The sequence below is a fragment of the Colias eurytheme genome, chromosome 13, assembly GCF_061535395.1.
Source record: "Colias eurytheme isolate Ceu_HAF_F1 chromosome 13, ilColEury1 Martin Lab GWU primary, whole genome shotgun sequence".
Classification (NCBI taxonomy): Eukaryota; Metazoa; Arthropoda; class Insecta; order Lepidoptera; family Pieridae; genus Colias; species Colias eurytheme.
This window is the reverse complement of record NC_142992.1, coordinates 11,250,982-11,275,362: the sequence shown is the minus strand read 5'-3', so window position 1 is coordinate 11,275,362 and position 24,381 is coordinate 11,250,982. Positions and strand designations below refer to the sequence as shown.

General features: G+C 32.4%; 1 protein-coding gene and 1 long non-coding RNA gene across 2 annotated transcripts in view; both read right to left on the bottom strand.

The window, feature by feature from the left end:
- LOC149903697 (uncharacterized) overlaps positions 1 to 24,381 on the bottom strand; it is a 92,197-nt gene that overhangs the window by 55,960 nt on the left and 11,856 nt on the right. The gene's annotated exons all lie outside the window — the stretch shown is intronic.
- LOC149903698 (uncharacterized) lies at positions 13,632 to 15,264 on the bottom strand. Its single transcript, XR_016457396.1, has 3 exons — positions 14,700 to 15,264; positions 14,512 to 14,573; positions 13,632 to 14,437 (listed from the first exon to the last, which is right to left on the bottom strand). It is a non-coding gene; the product is annotated as an uncharacterized LOC149903698 (long non-coding RNA).

Below are 24,381 nucleotides of genomic sequence, written 5' to 3'. Positions count from 1 at the left end.
CTTTAAGTCAATTTGATTAGAGTTGTCAATCTTCGTTGCGTATCGTCCTTGCAGAAAAATGTGGCCCATTTTTAGACTGATCGTGCGGGGTGAGGTAAGTGTTTAATTTTGGCGGGAGGCGGAGTGTCCGTTCTGTAGCGTTTAACTACTATTATGTATTCTGTGGCACTATTATTCCCAGTGTGAGAAAGAGATGGCGCTAGACGAGCTATAATATGTTTAATGTGAAATAAGAGGTCATAATACAGCACCGGGTCATTTTTCCAAGTTGAAATAATACTGCATAAGCTGTTTTGTCGAGAATTTAATTTAAATCCTAGGGCATAAGCACAGGCATAAGCCGAAGAAATTGATAAGATTTTTAGTGGAATCTCTTCAATAATTGTGATGGTCCTTTTTCATGTAATTTTTGGTGAAAAAAAAACGTAGCATCCAGAAAATGTAACGGTCTCATGTGAACTAATTTTATGATTTATTTCTAAAGTTCGTTTGATTATTGAGTTCAATAGCATTTCCTACCACTCACTTACAAATTACAATTCTTTAAATATTGAATATAATTTCAATACTTGCTCTCATTTATGCCTCATGCCAATAGCAACACCAATCGAAACAATACACAATGGGAAGGCAAGTTGCGCACAATCGACAGGTTTCTATAGAAGTTACTCATCAGGATCCCTTTTACAGGGTTCACGTGAATAGCTCTTATAGGCTATGAGAGTTGAATATCATCCTGTATATGAATGACATCATTATTAGGTTTGTTATTGCAGCTTTAAGATTAACTGTGGTGACGATTTTTATTCTTTACATCTTTACTTCAAAGAGGAATATTTAGCCTTTTGTGTGTGATAATTTCAGAAACTACTGTTTTGAATAGAAACATTATTTTTCGTTAGATAGTTCATTAATCAAGGAAGTTTTCGTTCATAAGTGAAAAATGCTTAGGTAATAGGTAGGTATGTGATATTCGATGTAGACGAACTTGTATGCGTAGAACTAATGGATCTCAAAATGGAAGGTGTTTTCGATTTTACCGTTCTAGCACGAATTAAACAAGATTTGTTTATATAAAAAGTATAAACAAGGCATAATTTCATAGATATCATGACGCTAATTTCCGGAATTATGACTATTTCTTAAATAATAACTTAATTTTGTCTACACTTATTTGTGCCCATCGTTATTTAATATGTAATCTTCTCATATTGTTTAACTATACAGTTATTTATGGCAAAAGGAAGTTTGTGCACGCAGCGCCATTCCCAGAAAATATTTATCAACGTCTCGCAGACTTCAACAAACAGACATACGACACTGTTTACTATTTTTATTTCCTTTTGAATTATTGCAATTGAACTAGCTTAAAGATATTATTGAATGATCAAACTCGATCATTTTAGATTATCCATATAGTTACTTAGGTATATGCTATAAATCATATTCGTATAAGTAATTCATTGTATTATTGTATACTTATAGGTTTAAGATTAAAAGACAGAAATGGAAAATCACACAAAATATTCTTATTAACGGAAATAAGTCACTAATGAATAATTAAAAGAACTCTAATGGTAACAAATAATATAAATATCTATATTAATAAGTGGGATGTTAATCTACGGAAAACTATGTTAAAAAAAGAGAAGTTACATATTAAGGTGCCGGTAAATATATTTAGTGATTAACTTAACATTAAGTTTTATATAACAAGAAACTATATAATTTACGGTAGATTATTCTGTCCGTGAACTCCCTCGCTGTTCGAATTTTGTTTAGACCCCGTTAAAAAGTTAATATAATTTATTATAAATTCTATTTATATCAGATTTATTTATGACGGCAGCCTATTTATAGCGATACAAGGTCATAAATTCACAAACCGATTCGCATGAAGCCCGAAGGTACACACATACAAACATACAAACATACAGATATAAACGAGACCGGTTTGTACGGTGCACCAGGGGTGCGCTTAACAAGATATCCATTTATATTTTTATGGAAATTTATATTTTTATCAGACTGTCTTAAGCCATTGAGAAAACTTTGTGAAAGTTTATCAAGATTGGTTTAAAAATTTAAATGATCGTTTGAACGAACCAAAGTGATATAATATTAAATAGGTTGATATTTGTTTATAACGCTATCAAAATACTTTTTTTTCATGCACCTAAACTAATAGGTACATCCTACAAATGTTAGTTTGTTTGTATTGTATCATGTATGTATATTTGTAATTTTTAAACCAACAAAACGATAACACAACATGTTTAACAGAACTTTAAAACCTATACCTATATACATTTTATTATAGGATTTCAACCTTTGAACTTAAAGGCAAAATTAGTCTACTATCAGTAACTAGTCTAGACTTAATTCCTGTAAGATGACAGCCCTAGGAATCCCGATTCAGGTTTTGCACCGGGCCGATCCCCCGAGTACTGTATGGATATCTAAAGTTTTACAAAATAACATGAACTTCGCGTTCACTGCGCTTTTTCATTCAATTTAACACGATTAACTAGCCTACCCAGTAATTCTAGTGTTCTTGTATTAACTATTATTATTAACGTGTGTTTGTGAGAATGTTTGTCATTGTTTATCGTTGAAGGCTTGAAGCTTTCCGGAGCTTTTCGGCTTTAGAGTGATTCTTCAATATATAAATATATAGCTTTCGATCGTTGATCTCCCTTATTCAATATCAAGAGAAGATAAGAGAAGCGATATTCTTGTGAAACACTAACTAATAAGTAAAAGTTAACACAGCATGCACTAATTAAATAGAGCTAGATATTTTTTAAATAGAATACAATCATGTTATTAAACAACGGGTATATCCGTGCATCGAGTGAGTAAAACCGCGTGCTCCGCTAGTGTCAAACGGAACAAGATACTAAACGGAACTTGACATTGGCATTGACTTTATTTAAATTGCTTTTAAATGAGAAATGATGACCGACTTGGGCATATGAATTTGGAGAGGAGGCGGCTTAATAGCTTAGTCTCACCTTTTATATATCACAAATTGTATCCATGGAAGAAATAGAAATGGAAACAATACTCTGGAAAGGTTCTAAATTTAAATGTTACATATTGATAACTATATAAATAAAATAACACAACAGTAAGTAAACTCTATAATAAAAAAACTAAGCCCACAAAACCTTTAAACCATAGATGATAGAGGCATCTTTAATCTTTATAATATAGTATAGATACCTATAACACGTATATAATTTAGGTACTCCTAAAAACAATATGCAGAGGAATCCATTAGTACTGTACAACACATTGTAACTATCTGTACATCTATGCTAAGTAGACATTTCCATAGTAACCTTTTATTGTACCCACGATATTACACGAAAACAGACCCTAATATGGGCACAAAAGAACGAATATGCCCTGACGTCATTTTGCAGGCAGTATTACACCTTAGGGTATTAACTGTAGGATCAAGGATATTATATAGCGACGCGTGTTCATTTATAAACATTTTTAACAAAAAACTAAACCGCCTTCAAATGGTCGGAACCACACAAAATTTAAATGGGACCAAACCAAGACCAAACGGAAAGCAAATAAAAAAAAACACAATCAAAATCGGTTCATCCAGTCGCAATGTCTGAAGTCCACGAAAAAATGCAATCGAATTCAAAAATACCTTTTTTTTTAAACTCTCCCAACTTGGAATATAAAAATAAATGCTACAGATGAGCCACAACATGTACTTCACTACTCTTATGTATAAGAAATGTCGCAAAAACTTTACAAATGAACGTGAACCTTTAACAATGTTGTTCAGCGGTAACTGAACGTTACGGTCCGAGAAATGGCCGTAGAAATGGTCACTATATTTCGATTGGTTTTAGTGTACTTAGATGTCTTTATGTTACACTTTCTTCAACCGTTCCTATTTATTGTAAAGGATTTGATAGACAAAAAGGATGATAATAATAAGTAGGGATGTAACGATACATGATTTTGCCGATACGATACCGATACCGATATTTGTAGTAATGTATCGGCGATACCGATACCGATACCGATATCGATGGCTTGGTAGAAAAATAAATAGTGAATTATGCATAAAAAGTTACCAACATTTAACAGAGACAACTGTTAATCGTATTCTTTTAAATAAAAATGCCAAATCAAAAAACAACAAAACCATTTATTTTAGTATTATTATTTTACGAAGTCAGTTAAACTTTAAGTAATACACATACAATCAGTACCTAATAAAAGTTTACTATAATTGCTAGAGTTTTTTTTCAGAAAACAAAGTGCGCACGCGCGGGCGGCCTTCCGCATCGTTCATTGGGCGCGGATTTTTGAATTATTTGATATCAAAAAAATTGGTTGTTTGTAAAGTAGGTTTACGATCGAGATGTTTACGTGATAACATAATGCAGTGGCAGCGCTCGAGATGAAACGGGAGATCGGTCCGTCTCTCTTTCGTTATACCTGCGATCGCGCTCGTGAGGTTTTGGTGTGACACAAGTTTATGAACATGTCACCCGACTAAAACGATTTTAAAAACGTTATCACGTTAAAAATTAAAAAAATTCAAAATTATTTATTTCTTTCCTTTACATAAACAAATTTGTGATTGGAACACTCCTAGTAAGCAAATAAAATGCTTGTGTCAGGAGGTTCCGCTCTTCCTTAACACTATTACAGAAACAGAAATAAAACAATATGAATGAATACAATGCAAAAACATAAAAGAAAAGAAAGAATTTAATAAAAAAATATCGGTATCGGTTGATTTATTATCGGCGATACCGATATATCGGCTTGCCGATATATCGGCCGATATATCGGTATCGGTATCGGTATCGTTACATCCCTAATAATAAGGATAAGTCTATATTCAAAAGTTCAAAACACAAGTCACAACTCTCGTAGTATCTGACGACATCTCTCAAACGAAAGTTATAAATATTTCACAAAATCTAAGCCACTTAACGCTGCGCTGGAAAAACATCTCAAAATGCGTGAAACTAGGACAAAGTACCTATGACAATTTGTGAATCAAAAACCTTTACAATATGATACAAATACAATACTACATAATTCTATTTACAATTCCAATAAGCTACATTAAAACATGTCAATAAATTCGCACGAACAAATTATGCAGTCATGACTGTATTAATGCCAAGGCGTCGATATACAAGCAAATTTTATTTTCACAAGTGACATCATTCCAACTGTACCGAGAAAGGATTTATCAATTATTATAATGTTTGAGACACCCGCGCGAAACCGCGAGTTTAGACTGCTAGTTTAGAAAACAATTCGATGTAACCAAGGTAATCTTTGTTATAAAATTTCATTAAAAACTCATGACTAATTAATACTAAAGAAGGCAATAATTACTTAAATATTTTTAAAGGTACAGTGAAAAGTCGATGACATTAGAAAGATAGGAAATCCTAAATCAACCTTCATTCATGAAACAAAACAACACAACTCTCCCAAATGATCAATTTGACAATAAAAAAAAGACGGGTTGCACTCCGGGAGTGCCGGCAGAAGTGAAAACTTGATTATTAACGTTGAGCATGTTTGATATTTTGGAATGGTATCCGTCTTACGCTTTTTCGATCAGGTCACGTGTCCTGACGCGAGTTTAAGATTTTATGCCCATTACAGAAAAAGTGCTCAACGCCGCTAAAGAAGTTTTCACTTCAAAAATTATAATCCAAAGAGTGCAAACAAAATACCACGAATACTAAACATTACAGGTCACAGGACAGTGTACTAGAATCTAGAATAGTTTTATATTATCTATGGACTGTGGTACAGGTAACCTAGGTTATAAAAATGTACCACAATACGTGGGGGAAGACTGGTGGGCGAACCGCGAAGTGATACCTTACGTCACCGCTTATTTCTCACCTATTGTAGTTTAAGTAAATATAAATTTATTACGACAGATCACGACTAGATCCCAATCTCATCCTTTGTGGTTTATCTGTAATCTTGATAGTAAGTTTATTGTTTAAGGGTTTTAGCCATTTTTAGACAAGCGTGAAGGCACATTTAAGGTTAACACTTATTTCCGTTAATAAACAACGTAACTTATTTTTATACTTAATTTTCTTGTACCATGTCGTTTGATATCATTTATGTTATAACATAGACACAAAACACATGGCATTTTTAATCAAAGATTTGGTTATTTGAAAATCAGTTAAGGGAAGTTGATTTATTTTTTAATAAGAGAACAAGTTAGCCCGAAAACATAGAAACACGTAGACATAGACATAGAAGTTAACCCGAGAACGATTTTATTTCTTCAGAATAAGCAGCTTGATGGATTTTAGATTGATAGGTGTCGTTAAATAAGTCTCAATTACTGTTAGTGTCATTTTTATCACATCATATATCATCATAATAATATGATCTGCATGGGTAATTGCATATACAATCTATGCAAATATTATAAAGTGGTAACCATAAACAACTATTGCCCGTCAATGAAAGCAATATTTGATTGTACGTTAGTTTATGAACTCAAAACTATTTAAAATTAATCGTCATTTCACATTTGACAGCTACAATCCTGTGTTAAAAAATAAAACATGCAATATTTTTATATTAAGTAAACACAAGCGGAGCCGTGCGAGGTCCTAGTCTAGGATAAAACATGACATTGTACCATCTGGTATGTCTGTCCCTCTATTAACCAATCATTGATTGACACAAGCTCCTATTATATGAAACAGTGAGCTCTTGTTTTAAGATAAGGACAAATTAACGATTGATTACTTAATTAGTTGAATAACTCAACGTTATCTGTTATTTATTTTAGAATGTTTGTTACTCTTAATTTGTATGGAAAGAGCTGGTATAAACGCAACACTACCAACTGCCAAGTGCCAAGTGAACAAAAGATGTAGTTATAATTATAGCTTAGACTTCGAAACAGATGGCTTCTTTTGTCGCAAAAATAAAGGACAAATGCCCTAAAGCGATTTTAAACTTCCGCCCTTTTAACTTAAATACTTAAGGTTGAAAGTTTTGTTCGGAAATGTACAGTTCATGCAAGGGAAGTCGAGCAGAAAGCTATTCAGAGCTTAAGAATTATTGCAATCTTTGTTTACTAGAACAAAAATATTAGAAAACTGAACTTAACTTTATAAAAATAAATATATCAAACTCTCACATTCCTCTACATCGTGAAGAAACTAAATAAACATTAAAAATACGCTTACCAAGTTCAAAATAGATATATAAAGTACGCGAATGCGCAGGCGCAGGCGACAGGCGGTCGCGGCGCGCTCGCAGGATCTAACGAAGGGTTCGACTCCGGGCTACCCACGCATTGTGGTGAGGTTACATGGAGACGAGTTAAGACTATAAATTAGTAGACTATAATTATAATTTATACTAGTGTAGTAGAATTACGAGTTACTTTAAAAGGCATAGTTATTGAGTCAATAGCTACTGTTAATCAGTCTGGAGCTTCAGAAAAATAAAATCAAATAAATATGCCGTCGCTTTGAGTAAATTATGTATTTATTACGTTCTTTCTTTTATTTAGATGTTAAAGTTTGTCCAATATCTTGGATGAACCCATTTATTTCTATGCGTTCAGATTTTATAATAATGCTTCGAACAAGATTTGTGTAAGATACAATATTGTTTCACTTGTAAAGCATAGTTTTTTTTGTTTTTGAACGAACTACCACACAATACAAATGCAGTACTACATCAAACATTGACTGGTATCCTAGAGGCATCAAGTACATACCTAATATTATGTATTTTTATACAGATTATACTTGTATAGGGTGATTTTTTTGCTGGTTTCTTTTTGGCAATACTGTTTTTGATAGATCACGCGTGAATCGTGTCTTGTGTCTTTATCAAACTTGTTCAGTTTGGTCTATAATTTAACCATGAATCGACTTACGAACGAACAACGCTTGCAAATTATTGAATTTTACTATCAAAATGCATGCTCGGTTAAGAGAGTGTGAAGTCGGTTAAGAAGTGCGCGATGCACTTCATCGATTGGCGATTTTATTTTTTTTTGCTTAAAATGGAAGAATTGGACATGCCTCACACGTGGTTTCAAAAAGACGGTGCCACATGCCACACGGCACGCGAAATAATAGCCCAATTGAGAGCCGCCTTCGGCGAACAGTTTATCTCACGTGTTGGGCCCGTCGATTGGCCGCCTAGATCGCGTGATCAAACGCCTTTGGACTATTTCTTATGCCTACAGGGATAAACCAGCAACGATTGACGCACTGGTAGCCAATATTGAAGCATTTATTATATCTATTAGATAAACTAGAAAGTATCGGTGTACGTGATATCCCATTAAAACTAATCAGTGACTATTTGACTGATAGAAGACAACGTGTCAGGCTAAATAGTGATGCAACTAGTGATGAACTATCAGTTAAATATGGAATTCCTCAAGGAAGTATACTCGGGCCAACGCTTTTCTTAATTTATATCAATGGCTTGTGCAACCTCAATATCTCCAATGGTAAAGTCATCACTTTTGCCGATGACACTGCCCTTTTCTTTGTTGGCAATTCATGGGAGGAGGTATTCAATTACGCTCAACAGGGATTTAATAGTGTCTGTAACTGGCTACAACGCAACATTCTAACGTTAAACGTTACGAAAACAAAATATATGGTCTTTGCACATAGAAATAAAATGCTTCCATCTACATATTTTGCTATTGCAGCTCACTCTTGTTCTTCCATTCTTCCGAATTGCCAATGTCCAATACTCGAGAGGACTGAAACTATTAAATATCTGGGCATAACTATTGATCAGCTCCTATCTTTCAAACCACACATAAATGTACTTGTTACAAGACTGCGTAAATTAATTTACATTTTTAAGGGCTTAAGACATATAGGAGACCACCAAGTCATTAAAATGGTTTACTTTGCCCTTTGTAGCTCTTTAATAAATTATTGTATCACATCTTGGGGCGGTAGTGCTAAGAGTTACCTGATAGAAGTTGAGCGTGCCCAGCGCTCGATCCTCAAAGTTGGTGCTGGCCTCCCTTACCGTTTCCCTACCACCGAGCTTTACAAAAAGTGGGACTTACTGACGGTTAGGCAATCATTTATACTACAGACAATCATAAAACAGCATTCTCAACTAGTCTTTGACAAAAACCTACATTCTAGCCAACGTCGTAAAGATAAAATATGCCCGACCTTACAATTCAAAAGTTTTCACTCACACAATTTTTTCTGCTTTTTGGGACCTTTTCTTTATAACCTAATAAATAAAGCGTTAAACATATATCCTCAAAATAAATATAATTGTAAATCAGCCGTAACTAATTATTTGAAAACCCTAGATTACCAACAAACTGAAAATCTTTTAAATATAAAAAAATAAAAAATAATTCACTGTATTAACATCTTATTGTGTATGACACACACACTCACAAACGCAAAAACGCACGCACACACACACACACACACACACAAGTAGACGCACACACAAACATACACATTCACACACACTCAACATACAAACATACATATATACACGCGCACACACACATGCAGACAAACACTCATTAACACACTGGTCACGTATATAATTTTAAGTTACTATTTAAGCATAAGTAGACTTAAGTTCAGTCTATTGTTTTTGTTTTCCTCTCCTTATTGTCGATTGATATTTAGTTATTGAAACTTAAAATGTATTTTAGTAGTGCTATCCGCGAGGGGGGCTAGTGATCTGTACTACAGGTCTTTCAAAGACCTATTTCAGACACTAGTCCTTCACAACGAAAATGCTACACGTTTACATATTTAGTTCCATTGTAATAGTTTTAAGTTGTGAAGGCAAATAAATGAAATTTTTATTTATTTATTATTTATTTATTTAAGTATTCGTGATATACCGGCCGATATGTTGTAGAGAGTGTGCCGAAATTAGGCCTTGCGAATGGGCCATCTAAACTGGAGCCGCGGCCATCATTTGCATGAAATCATCTTCAAACATTAAATTATATTGATCGTTTTATCAATTCCATTATAGATTACATCAACATTTTCAAGTTTTTTGTGTTTTTTTTGAAAATCAAATCCTCCTCAATCCTCTTAAAAAATCACCCGTTACTAAAAGAACCACAATGCTATGAGAAGAATAAAGTTTTCATTCAGCTAAGGGCCGATTTTTCAATGCTTGGATAAAACTTATTCGTCGAATAATGTATAAAACTACCATTTTAAAAACGTATTCTAATTGCCCGTATTTGACAGTTTACGTGACATTTTAATATTATCGTGTAATAATTTATTGGACGGATAAGTTTTATCCAAGCATTGAAAAATCGGCCCTAATACATATTATTCTACCAGTAAATACTATACTGGTAAGGAACACATCATCGTCATTATTCCATCAAAAATTAAAATTAACTCTGAAATGCGTGTAAAATAGTTGAGCATTTAATTCACAGGAAACATAATTTTAGCGACTCTGTGTGAATTAGTTTGTAGATAAATGATCCTAAACAAACAGTTCTTTGGGAGATTGTTCAAATAATTAAAATATATTTAAAATCTTTTAAAGTGGGTAAAATTGAAACTTGCTTATCTGTGTTTTGAAATATTAATTTATGATGTAAAATTTTTATAATAGTCCAATATAGGAGCAGAATATAAATAAAATAATTACAGTGGACTATAAAATACAACGAGTAGGTAAATGGATATTCATATATTTAACTACCTAATTACCTATGTATAAGTTAGTATCTATACCTATACTTTATAGGTATATTCAGTCTGATGGTAAATGGTAAAATTATATCAAAACGACTCAAAAGGGCTTCTAGGAAAAGTCTTATTGAATAAATACATGTTTGAGAAAAGTTGTAGATATCTTTTAACACGACACACAAACTATCTTCAAACAAAATTTTATCTTAAACGATCAAGTGATATAAATATGCTATTTTGGTACAATATTAGGTTACCTAGACTAGTAGTCTGAGTGATAAGTTGAAAATGGCGTAAACTAGAGATAAGGCTCTTAAAAATACGTGCGATAGCTCATTTGATTCGGAATGACGTCTAGAGAAATGTATCGGAAATTTTTATTAGCACACAAAAAATTGCAAAAGTTATAGGCAAATTAAGTTTCAAAAAAATAGGTATTTCGTTTATTGTTAATAACTCCGAAATTATTAACATTTCAGAAATTTTGAAAAAAGATTCTTAAAGAGGAGGAAATTTCCAACGAAAATCTCCCGACTCCCGGAATTGTATCTCCATTATTTATAATTTTAATTTAACGCTGAAAATAGCCCTCCGCGCGGCATTTTTAGTTAGCGCGCGCGTCTTCAAAACCGAGCACGTCACACTAATTATTTTTTTAAGGTATTAAATATTAATTTAAAAATTTAAAAAAATTATGGTGTATTCCGAACACTTCAAAGAATTTGCTCCCGTTGGAAATTTTACTTAAAGTTAATTTTTCAACAAATTAGACAAATGTTAACCAACGAAATTTTTTTGAACTTCCGTCCTTATTGCACATTAAAAAAAATGTTTAAATAATTGTCGGTAAAATTTTTCACTTCGTGGAGCCCTTCATATAAATATACTTAACAAGATCGCGCCATAAAAGTTTAAAAAATTTTATTACTTTGTTTATAATAATTTTTTCAAGTTAAGTAACTTGAACAAAAAACTAGAAATTTCTAGTTTTTTGTTAAATTGATAAAATTATTATAAACAAAGTATTAACATTTTTTAAACTTTTATGGCGCGATCTTGTTAAGTATATTTATATGAAGGGCTCCACGAAGTGAAAAATTTTACCGACAATTATTTAAACATTTTTTTTAATGTGCAATAAGGACGGAAGTTCAAAAAAATTTCGTTGGTTAACATTTGTCTAATTTGTTGAAAAATTAACTTTAAGTAAAATTTCCAACGGGAGCAAATTCTTTGAAGTGTTCGGAATACACCATAATTTTTTTTTAATTTTTAAATTAATATTTAATACCTTAAAAAAATAATTAGTGTGATGTGCTCGGTTTTGAAGCCGCGCGCGCTAACTAAAAATGCCGCGCGGAGGGCTATTTTCAGCGTTAAATTAAAATTATAAATAATGGAGATACAATTCCGGGAGTCGGGAGATTTTCGTTGGAAATTTCCTCCTCTTTAAGAATCTTTTTTCAAAATTTCTGAAATGTTAATAATTTCGGAGTTATTAACAATAAACGAAATACCTATTTTTTTGAAACTTAATTTGCCTATAACTTTTGCAATTTTTTGTGTGCTAATAAACATTTCCGATACATTTCTCTAGACGTCATTCCGAATCAAATGAGCTATCGCACGTATTTTTAAGAGCCTTATCTCTAGTTTACGCCATTTTCAACTTATCAAGTAGACTATAGCAGCATGTAGCCCCAGGCTCCAGCAAGTGGTCAGTACTGTCAATGTCGTGTGAACGGTGCCGCTGACATCATTGAATCAGCTTTAAGATTATCAATGTATTTGAATAATTAGTTGTAAACAAGAGAAAAAATGCAACTTCAATTAATATAACATTACAATATTGCTCTGCCTTCTGAACTAGGTAATTACCTGTATCTCAGAAGGCAGTGCCTTCCCTTACAAGTTCCATATTACATTATATTTGGCAAGTAAACAAAATAAATGACTAATAATAATAATAACGTCGAACATGTAGTATTCGATATTCGTAAAAAGTTTATCTGTAACTAGTTTTTCGCTTCTTAGCTTAGCTTAGCTTCGCCCGCGTGGTCAAAGGAAAACCCGCATAGTTCCCGCTCTTGCGGGTTTTTGGAGATAAAAACTATCCTATGTTTTAAGACGATACACAAAAAAAAATCCACTGCTTGGCGGGCGGAGTCTAATAGCTCGCTATCGCGAACGCGGGTGTGCGCGAAGTCATTCTTGCAAACTCGCCGCGCTGCCGCTGGCCGACTCGGGACAAACATGTATGGAGTCGTCATACAGTTATAATATTGTTATACATATATTTAATTGTTGATTTATTGGTTTTATTTTCTTGCTTATAAACACAAAATTATCTTATTTTTAACAAATACTTAGACATTATTAATTATTATTATTTCGTAATGTTTACTTTATTACAAAATAATACAGGTTATAAATAATCTTTAAAATAACAAAAAATATTGTTACTCTGAAAAAATGAAATGGTACCTAATTACGCGGACTACTGAATTGATTTAGATAGAATTTGATGCTGACGTAGATATTACATCATGCCCAGAAATGAAAGGTACTATTTCTGAAAGAAGTTATAAACCCCAATTCTTCTCAGTCAAAGTCAAGAGTGGAAGATATCGCTAATACAGTAAAACTGATGCGAAACTTTGGATGTTAATTTGTATATTTTTTTGTTAGTTGTTACTTAATCACGTCAAGACTACATTACCAATTTTGATAAAATATAGCTAATTGCCTGGATTTACACATAGGATACTTTTTATCCGAACTGAACACTTCTGTGAGATAAAACAGGATTCACGATATAACCTAATTCCACGCGGGCAAAGCCGCGGTCGGAATGATATTTTTTTAAATAAAAAAATTGTTTAAAAAAAACACAAAATATATTGACGCATGTATTTATTTTTTGCACTCTATTATAATTGTAATTATTCATTACAAATAATCAAAATAAAATAGCCAGAACAAAGTTAGGCCCTGGTAGGATAGGTAGGCAGGTACAGCAATGTGAGACGAACACTGGCTTATTTATACCAATAATAATGTATTATAAACATTAAATTAAGTTTACTTTCTAACAACAAAAATACATAATATTAGCTAATGTGAAAACGAATCAACCAATCATCCCACAACAATGAAATGTGCACACAAATATTCATCCAAATCGGTTCATGTGATTAGGAGGAGTGACTGCAGCGCCATCCTCCGGGCCCAATTGTGTTTCCAGATCACCCAGGAACTCAATTTAATATACTTACACAAAATTTTTCGAAATGAAAACTCACATTACTATGTAAATATGAATATAAACCGGTTTTAGTACTAAGCAATTTCCCGCACAGGTGTAGTAAGTATAAATGAAATAAATATCAACATCAAATTCTTTATACAACATACTTATCTACCACCTACTAAGAAATTCTTCAAATTTTTTCGTATTTTAAAGTGAAACTTTTATTACATCGTCTCGGCAGCCGACCGTCACGCGACATGCGCTACACAAAGCAGTGTTCGGAACCATTCGAACAGTTTCACTTTTACCGTAGTTTCATAAAACCACACAATATTTTTTTTTTAAATATAATACTACTCCAACGAGCTCCTGTTCCATAATTCCATATTACGTCCACCATACTTCCACTAAGTTCACCATGATTTTTTATTTCTTTGCACTTTGTTGCTTTTTGCTAAAAATGGAATCATGCGATAAAACCAGTAGAGCGTTGATAACATACATTTTTGACTGAATAAAGGTACTTACGAAGGAGTGGGTTCACATTGTGAACAATCAGTGGGTTTATTTTCCTTCTGGATTCCGGATTTCTGAAAAGATTATTTATGCTATAAATGAAAAAATCTTACACATTCGTTATGTACTTAAAACAGGGGTACATATCAAACATCGTCTTTAATACAATTATCATCAAATTTAAAATAAAACCAACTTACTTCATTAATTTGTTCCAATTGTAAGCATTCTTTTTCCTCCAACCTTTATGTTTCTTCTTCTTATTTTCTTTATTGTCCCCATTTGTCTCATTTTGTCTTATCGTGTTGTCACCCTTTTTTACGATTGCGCAAGCGACACAAGTTCTCCGTGTGACGGCCGTAGCGGGAATGACTCGTGCAGCGATCGGGGTGGGAAGGTACAGGGCGGCTCTCGCTATATTGGCTGGTCAGGCGCTAATTTCAAGTATTTCTTGTTTATTTCAAAACCATCGCATATTTCAAAATTCTAACACGGTAGACGTATAGGTTGTATATTTTATAGTTAATATCCAAAAAGTCGTAACTTTACGTTTGTTCTTTTGAAGATGCCAGAGATTAAAAAAAAATAACAATGAGAACTTTGTATTTTTTTTCTATCGAGAAAATATCATGGAATCATGTTTCTAAAACGGTAGACGTATTGTGTTACTATTGAACTTTCTTGTCAAGAATTTTCATCACGACAACTTTAATAATATAAAAATTACGAAGGTTTAAAAAGGGCCGTAAATGTTAGAAAAATTAATTCATCCCCTTAATCCAAGGTTCAGCAGTTTTTGCGTGAAGGAGTTACAAACAAACTTTCGCATTTATAATATTAATTATTTAGTATTTTAAACATTTATTGGAACAATGTATGAAAGTAAATACGTCTGTGATTATTTTATACAAAAACAAAATAAACGTATTTAGGTAAATAGATTAGACGGTAATAAGTTTTTTGCATGACATAGGCTTTAATCTCGATGCAACGTCCGAGTATCTATTCAAATCCTATTAGGTATATTGGATACAACATATTATTACATATTATACCTAGTTTTAATGAAATAACCATTCGATAAATCGAAATTATATTAGAAACAAGCAGTGACCCATGGTTTCACCCGCGTGACTCCACTCCTGTTGGTCGTAGCGTGATGATATACCTATAGCCTATAGCCTTCCTCGATAAATGAGCTATCTAACACCGAAAGATTCAAATCAGATTAATAGTTCCAGAGATTTGCGATTTCGAACAAACAAACAAACTCTTTAGCTTTATAATATTATTTTTAGTATATAGATTTAAGTTAATAAAGACTGGAAAAAGTTTAGTAATATTATATTATATCGTACGTTTTACACAACTATTAAATAACAAAAAGGTGCGCATAGACAAAAATAGACGTTACGTGAGATTAATAGAATAATTTCCAACCAATTCTCTCAGAGGTCAATATAACTGACATGGATTAATTTATGACATAATTAAATGAAGTATTTCTTCTGTTTGACTTTACAGGTAAGTATGTAGATGCTTGTTTTATATGAATCCTTGAAAGTAACTCTGTCTGTCTGTCTGTTACTCAATCACGCCTAAACTACTGAACCAATTTGCATGAAATTTGGTATGGAGATATTTTGATACCCGAGAAAGGACATAGGCTACCTTTTATTGCGAAATATGTACCACGGGCGAAGCCGGGGCGGACCACTAGTTGGTAATAAAGGTGAATGTGCCTTTAGGATAAATTAAATTTTGTTGTTCTTTTACTCAAAAATTAGGATTAAATTTGTAAACAGGTACAACTATAAAGAATCAGTCGAAAACCCCTATGATAGGTACGCTCGTAATTAAGAACATATTTTGTCGTTACAGGAATGTCTGTTAAATTCTATATTTTTACGTAAATCGCGGAAATGATAAAATGTAATTCACCACATTAAATGAAGTCATACATACAATACATACAATTAGAGAGACCGACAGGAAGTGATCTCATAAAATATTAACATGCAGTTAATGTAGTTTATTTTCAATACAGGTAATATGTAGTAATATAATATTTATCATATAACAATCGCAAAACAATACATTTATCTCAAAGATAATAAAATGTTAAACAATAACTGAGAGATTTGAACTGCGCATAAACATCGGTAAATATTTACAAATAACGATTGTTTCAAGCGTGGGTGTGATGTATCTGTCATTGTTATAGATTATCTGTGCTCTTGTGATTGGCGGGAAAATTATTGCACGTCAAAGAAATTGTAAAATAACCTCAAAATTATAAATGATAACCTAGTAATTTCTATTTTACTGGAAGAAAACTATTTTTATGAATTTCGATTTCATTTTAACGTAAAATAAAATAAAAATCCATATAAATGACATATAATATCATAATATAATAGAATGAATAATTATAAAGATTTATATTTGTAAATAAAAATAACGCATACTTTATCTGTTCTGCTAAATTTATGACACAAAAGTGGCCATCAGCAAGTTATAAATAACTGTTAATTGATGTCAAATACTTCGTCATCGATTGCTTAGCCGTTCTGGGTATTGATATCAAATATACACAGAACAAATTTCCTCTTCGACTGTTTACAAATAATTATAATGTGTCATCGCTTCTTGCATTATTGAGTTATGTACATATACTAATTTTAAAAAATATGAGTGTTTGTATGTGCATCACACTGCAAGGGAGGGGTTATATTATTTTACAAGAAAGTAGTATAAATGGCCAGATGCTTTCTTTTACGTTTTTTACATGAACTATGTGACTTGTGTGTTAGAAGTTAAAACGATGTAGTTATACGGTATCCAAAAAAATGTAAATATATAATACTAGTTTTTCGTAACTAAATTTAACACATTTTAGATAATTCCAGTAGCGTTGAAGTATCTCAATGTTTTTAAATCCATATTTTACTTCGGAACTACCTACCTGCTTAAACCAAAACTTAAATATGTATTTGAATTTGAATCCGCAGACTAAAACACATAAAACATAACTGCTAAGTTAAATAAATTGACATATTGTATTTGCTATAATTGCAAATAATTTCGCGTTTGCTCGAGAGTCGAGACACGCTCGCTTCGCCCACGCCACGCCTTCGCGCATCTTTACTTTTTATTTAATCTTATTGTTTATTCTAAAGGTTAAGGTTACATTAAAAATATGGATAGGCTTTTATGTGTTTTCCGAATGTAAAATTAATTGAATTTTAATGTTTAAATATCATTAGATTTGGTTTAAAATTAACAATAGGCCTCAAGTCTCAAACTCTCAACGTACCCACTCATAAAGTTACCTTAAAATTGATTAAAAATATTCAGTACTTACAAGAATATATCTCAGTTTTATACCTAATTTCATGATCTTACAAAACATTTATCAATGAAAATTACAGACAAAAAGTTTGCGTAAATCTTAATATATATAAATCTCGTGTCACAATGTTTGTCCTCAATGGACTCCTAAACCACTTAACCGATTATAATAAAATTTGCACACCATGTGCAGTTCGATCCAACTTGAGAGATAGGATAGTTTAAACATGTAGGTACCACGAGCGAAGCCGGAGCGGACCACTAGTGTATTTATAATTTTATAATGTACTAGCTGTTGCCCGCGACTTCGTCCGCGATTCGGTCGTTTTTCGTCATTCGTCGTTTAAAAAAAATACGTGACACTTTATTTTTGAATGTTCTTAATTGTCTCTTATAAAATTTAACTACATTAAAATTGAATACTCTGATAAGAAAATCTTAAAATCATCGAAAATCATAGACATCGAATATCTGAGGAAAACATGAATGAATGTGATTTAAATTCTACATTTCTTAGTAATTAAAATAATAATCTAAATTAAATGTAGATTAACAGTTTGAGCGCACCATTATAGAATATGTACCTAAGTAATAAATTACGTTAGTTTAGATAGTAACTTTACTAAAAACACGATGACTTTCTTTCGCGCTTGGTACCACAAACTAAACATGTTTGTGGTACGTGGCCCGCGTCACTTTACCCCCCACGAGTTCCCCTCCGTTGCTATGCGAAAATACATTCGTCGCCCTACTGTAGGAAAAATTGTAATACTGTGGCCTGGGCGTTATAACACGCTCAGGGAATTCCTGAGTGCTGATAGACTAAAGACTTCCGTCTATCGGCATTTATACCAATTTTATATTAATATCACCATCTTGAGGAAAAGCTTCTAATGTCGATTTAAAACGCATAATATATACGGATTAACCTGATGAAATAACTAAAATTGTGAAATGATAATGTTCTAAAATTGTGAAATGAGTTCAGTTTTAAATTCGAGAAATATTGATTTCTTGTATTCGATTATTCGTCGTAGTCGAATACAAAATAATATATTTAAAGAAACTTAGGTTGGCCTTCAGGCAAAAGGGATCCTATCAAATGATAAACTTGACCTTGTATCTTAAAAGTAAGAATGAAAGGAGCATCTGATAATTGTTGAGCACCAAAGGATCATTTAAAACGCAATACTATAAGAGCTAATATTGTCTAAGAACTGTTTAGATTGCACATGTTCCTCTAAAACTTAAAAGTAGTGATTTCAAAGGTTCCGGCGTATCTTCAAACGAAAGCCGACTCCTTACTCCACTTTAAAGCATTACAAAAAGAACATACTACGTTAATATCGCCTATACAGAAGATGATCTGTAATCAATTGTGAGGTTATAAGCAAACCCACTTTTATATTATTTTGTCGGACCACACCACCGAATTTGTAGATTGATCTTCTATGTTTACCTCTAAGTCATTAAGACTATGTCGAAATCTGTCTGCAGTAAGACGGGCCTCTCGCTATATTCGTCCGTTTAAAGAGACCAATAGTTTCAATTCTTAATCTTTCATTAAACAAACTTATTAATCGTTCTTGTCTCAAATAATGGTAATATTCGCGTCCCTACTCTAGTCATTGCTTATGCTCATGTTCATCTTCGAGAGATCGAATAATATTATGGTGCATCCTATTATTTGTCAAACGGTCTTCATATTGAGTAAAAGTTTCAGAATTCTCGAGATAAAATATGACGATCGTGATCAGCTGTGAGACGTAATTCCCTCTCATGAGGGTTTCGGTCTCACGGGATAGTACAATATGCCATTTGCGATCAGCTGTGAGACGTTATATATACCCTCTCAGTGAAGGTTTCGGTCTCACAGGATAGTACATGCCGTTCGCGGTCAGCTGTGAGCCGCAATTCTCGTTGTGAAGCGGTTTCAGGTTCGGCATAACACATGTTGTTTTCGGTCAATAGTAAGCCTCTTATCTCTAACGATCCTTGAGAACTCTTATTTCTCATTTTCTTAACTTTGCTCGAATTTCGATATATAAAGATTTTTTAGGTGGCACTGATGATGTCTGTACAATTAAAATATGTAGAAAAAAATTAGCAGGTGTTATTATTATCGAGAAATCGAGAGAAACCATTTTTTTCTCTTAAAACCTCCCCCCCTCGCACTTCCCGAACTCCGATTGACCGTTATTTATTTTTCCTTACATTTTTATCATATCCTTTTCTAATGGGTTTCATCCTACTGCGATTTTTTTTTGTTTCAAAAATTATCTACCCTGGTGTATAGGTAAATTTTCCACATAAAATGTTCTTTAAATTATGTCGTATTATATTTTTAACCCCCGACGCAAAAAGACTGGTGTTATGTGTTTGACCGCTATGTATTTCTGTGTGTGTGTGTGTGTCTGTCTATGGCACCGTAGCTGGCTAACAGGTAAACCGAATTAGATGCGGTTTTTTTTGTTAGGCAGAATATTTTCCGACGCTGGTTCTTAGATAAAGTGTATCAAAATTGGTTCATCCACTTATTATACCTACATAGGGGTAAAAGTGGGAATGAAAAAAATGAAAGTTATAATTTATTTTTAAAGATCGTCGGGAAGTTTATGAAATTATTTATTCCTTTTTCTATACACTTTTCTTCGTCTCAACGGTTTAGTTACGTGCTCTCTCTCTCTTCAGCCTTTAGTTACGTGCGTGAGACAGGAAAGATCTAATTTGGATTTGTTTCTGGATTTGATAAAAACTGAGTATCGATTAAGCTGATCAGTGGCTACACCATAGATTATTAAAAACATCCGTTTAAGAAAGGAAGGAAATAGAATTTGCTCCTCTCCCCCCCCCCTGGTTCCTAAAAAATAATATGACATAATTTAAAAGAAATTTTACGTAGAATTAGTTATAGTTAGGCATTTCTTTTTTGATTTTCGATATTATATACTAATCATAATCATAATTTTTAATTACAATAATATGTAGTAACTATTTGGTATAGGTTAGGCATTTCATTTCTTGATTTTCTTTAATAATTTGGTACGTAAGTTTTTTAGCTCAGTTTAGTAAGAAATTTTAATAACAATTCTTTTAATTATTTATGGTAGTACAACAGTACAGTATGGTTGTACGTATTTACTCAATAATTGTATGTTAAGTAGTAATTCAGCATGGGCGTAGCCACGGTGGGGCTGGGTGGGGCGCTTACCCTGGCTTTGATCTGGTAGGTACTAATTGTGAAGGGGAGTGGGCGTGGGCGTGGGATTAGGACTGAACGTGGCATATGGCATGGGAGTGCGAGTGGGCGCGGGAGTGGGAGCATGAAAATAAAAATGATTTTTTATTGTTGCCCCACCCTGAGCCCATGGTCATAGGTCCCATAGTCACTATTCCACGCGAACGAAGTCGCGGGGACAGCTAGTAGACAAATATAATCAGAAAGCTTTGAACTCCTAAGCTCAACCATAAAAGATAGACATTTATGATGTCGGGAGATATTTTTTATATAATATGGAGAACATTTCTTTCATACTTGATTTCTGTGTAGCTTTAACCATTAAGATACACGCATTAAGAACGCACACGCGACGAAAGCTTAAAAATGGAGTTGCTGCTCTGCTCACGAATATGAAAAATAATTGTACCAAGTTTCGTTTAAATCCGTCGAGTAGTTTTTGTTTCTATAACGGTTATACAGACAGACAGACGGACAAACATTTTTGACGTCGATGTCGATCTCTAATCACCTCGTGATAGTTATTTAGGAAATATATTTCATGTGCAGAATTGACCTCTACAGATTTAATATAAGTAGGTATACATATATTTAGATTCCAATTTCCATGTAACGTTAAATTCGACTATACAATAACTAACAGACAACGCAGGTTACTCTCGTTTCCGTAAGTTGAGGCGGCTACATATTCGGTCCTAATAACATGACTTTTTGTGAACGAAACGACAGCGCGGTTTAATTCGATGGCAACACCATCAGAAAAAAGGAAATATTTTTAACTTTGAAAAAATATTATGATTTACACTATTAATACTATTTTAACATTAACACAAAATATAAGACTGTGAGTGTGTAAAAATAAATCCAGCTAGTTTCACATCACACTTATGTTTATAATGAGGTATACGACATGAAAATATAGATATTAATTACCAAGCAATAATCATACAGATAAATACTGAACAAAAGTATTAACAGTCAAAGTATATTTTTACTAACAACATGTAAATGATGAAGGAATAATAATTATCAACGAACTAACCTTTTTGTATTAGAGTCCCGCCTCGTGATCGAATTATTAAAACACGAAGATTTTTAAAAATGTAACCAATGAACACAATCAATATTAGATTAACTGTAATGGTGTCTAGTTTGACTTAAAATAATATACATCTACCCTCACTTTTAAAAATGTAGTATATTCACACGAATTATATAAGCGCACCTTATAGGGAAGGGAAGATTTATTATGGGTTAAAGAGTTAAATAAATAAATAACATAATTATATTTAAATTATTAATTTTTAACATTGTGTTCAGTAGTGATAACATGTAAATTGATTTGATTTTTACGAAATCCCATAGATGGCGCTGAATCAAATTTGTCTTTATAGTACTAAGATTCATTAAACAGTTTCTCTGCCCAAATTACGTAAATGACGTAGTTTTTATAGTGTAAAGCTAGATAATAGCATGGCTTACTCAAAAACAACATTTAAACATGAGTCTTTAGATTGTACGCTGTCGTAGTACACGGAATACGTAAGAAAAGTAAAGGTTCACAGCTCCTCCCCCGGAGGTGATAGCATGATAATATGTTTAAAAAAACCTCACACGACCTGTTAGTAATATTCATGCAAAATTTGAAGTCAATCTATGCAGTACTTTTCGAGATTAGCTCGGACAAACATACAGACAAACAGACAAACAGACAAACAGACAAAAATTCTAAAAACTATATTTTTGGCTTCTATATCGATTATAGATCATGGATTATGTATTCTTTTAAAAAAATATTCAATGTACAGTTTTGACTTTCCTACGATTTTATTATATGTATAGATCTTTTACTTCTTTGTGAACGAAGTCGAATGAATCATTTAGTATCGAAATAAAAGTTCACGCGACGTTTCTAAGGTCATTGAGAAGGGAGTTACGCTTCAAAGCTCTGGTAAACTTTGAGCCTGTGAAACTAACCCATTGTGTACAAATAATATACCTGTATGTGTATTTATTCGTTTCCAATAAAAATCCGTACTTATATTGTAAATAAGAAAGTCTGTGCTTTCACGGCAAAGTAGTACCTACTTAAAGAAAATAATTAAATTCAGGATGCTTTTTTCCCTCAAATCAACTTCTTATGAGTTGAGAAAATGAGGTAGTTTTTTTTTGAGAGTAAAATATGTAAAACTATTATTCTAACAACAAAAAATAGGTAATATTTCATATCCCAAATCTTTACAATTAACTCATGTAGGTATTTAAGACATTCTTTTGTTTACGAAAACTTCATTACTGGATAAGTGGATATAGAACAAGGGAAGTTTTATTCGGCTTTTTCGCTTGTCCTAAAAAAACCATATGTCACTGATATTTTAAATTACTTGTATTTAAAGAGGTTAATTTATGCCAATTACTGCTAATTAACATTTTATAAGTTAACTACCGTAATGCACAAATGTATATTTTAAAGTAAAATATACTTTCATTATATTTTAGATACAGGTAAGATATATATGCAAGAATTGTATATTCTGTAACAGTTTAGAAATTATTTAGAATAGAAAGTTTTCTGATTATGGTCGCAGCCGTTTTTTTTTAAGTGTTATTTTCTTTGTTGGGAAGAGCCATATTATGGGCAATAACTTGCAATGAATATTTTGTCTGAATAATTTCGTAATATAAATATTTACTGTACCTTTATGAAATTATTTTAGTCAACGAAAATACTTCTATATTTCGATTCTATCCATTGTTCTATCCACTGCATTTTGGTATCCCACGAAACCGCGTCATAATTATTTTTTATTGATTACCGCCTTATTTTGTTTTAAATATAAAAACTTTTTATTTAACGAGTTAATCAAGTAAAATCTAATCCGCCTATAAATTCATCATTGAAATAAATCCTTTATGGCGCCATTTTAACTTTGGCATAACGTCACAGTCCACAGACTATCTATAACCAACAGATTATTAAGATTCTTCTAACGAGTTATTTGTCAAATTGTAATTAATTACAGAGTTAAAAGAATAATATCAGGTACGTGACGTAAATCTACTAAATCAAAGCCCTTTTTTTCGCCTAGTAACATAAAATTCCTTATAAAACTGTTACTACTTCCAAAAATGGCTAATTAAAGCGTTTGTTTCCAATGTAATTATACAAATTATTTAATTAATTGTATTCACGTATTGCATTGAGTACATAAGGAGTGACAATGCATCGGAGATAATGAAGGAATGTGGAGGTCAGTAAATAAGATAGTACATACATTACAATATGATAGGAC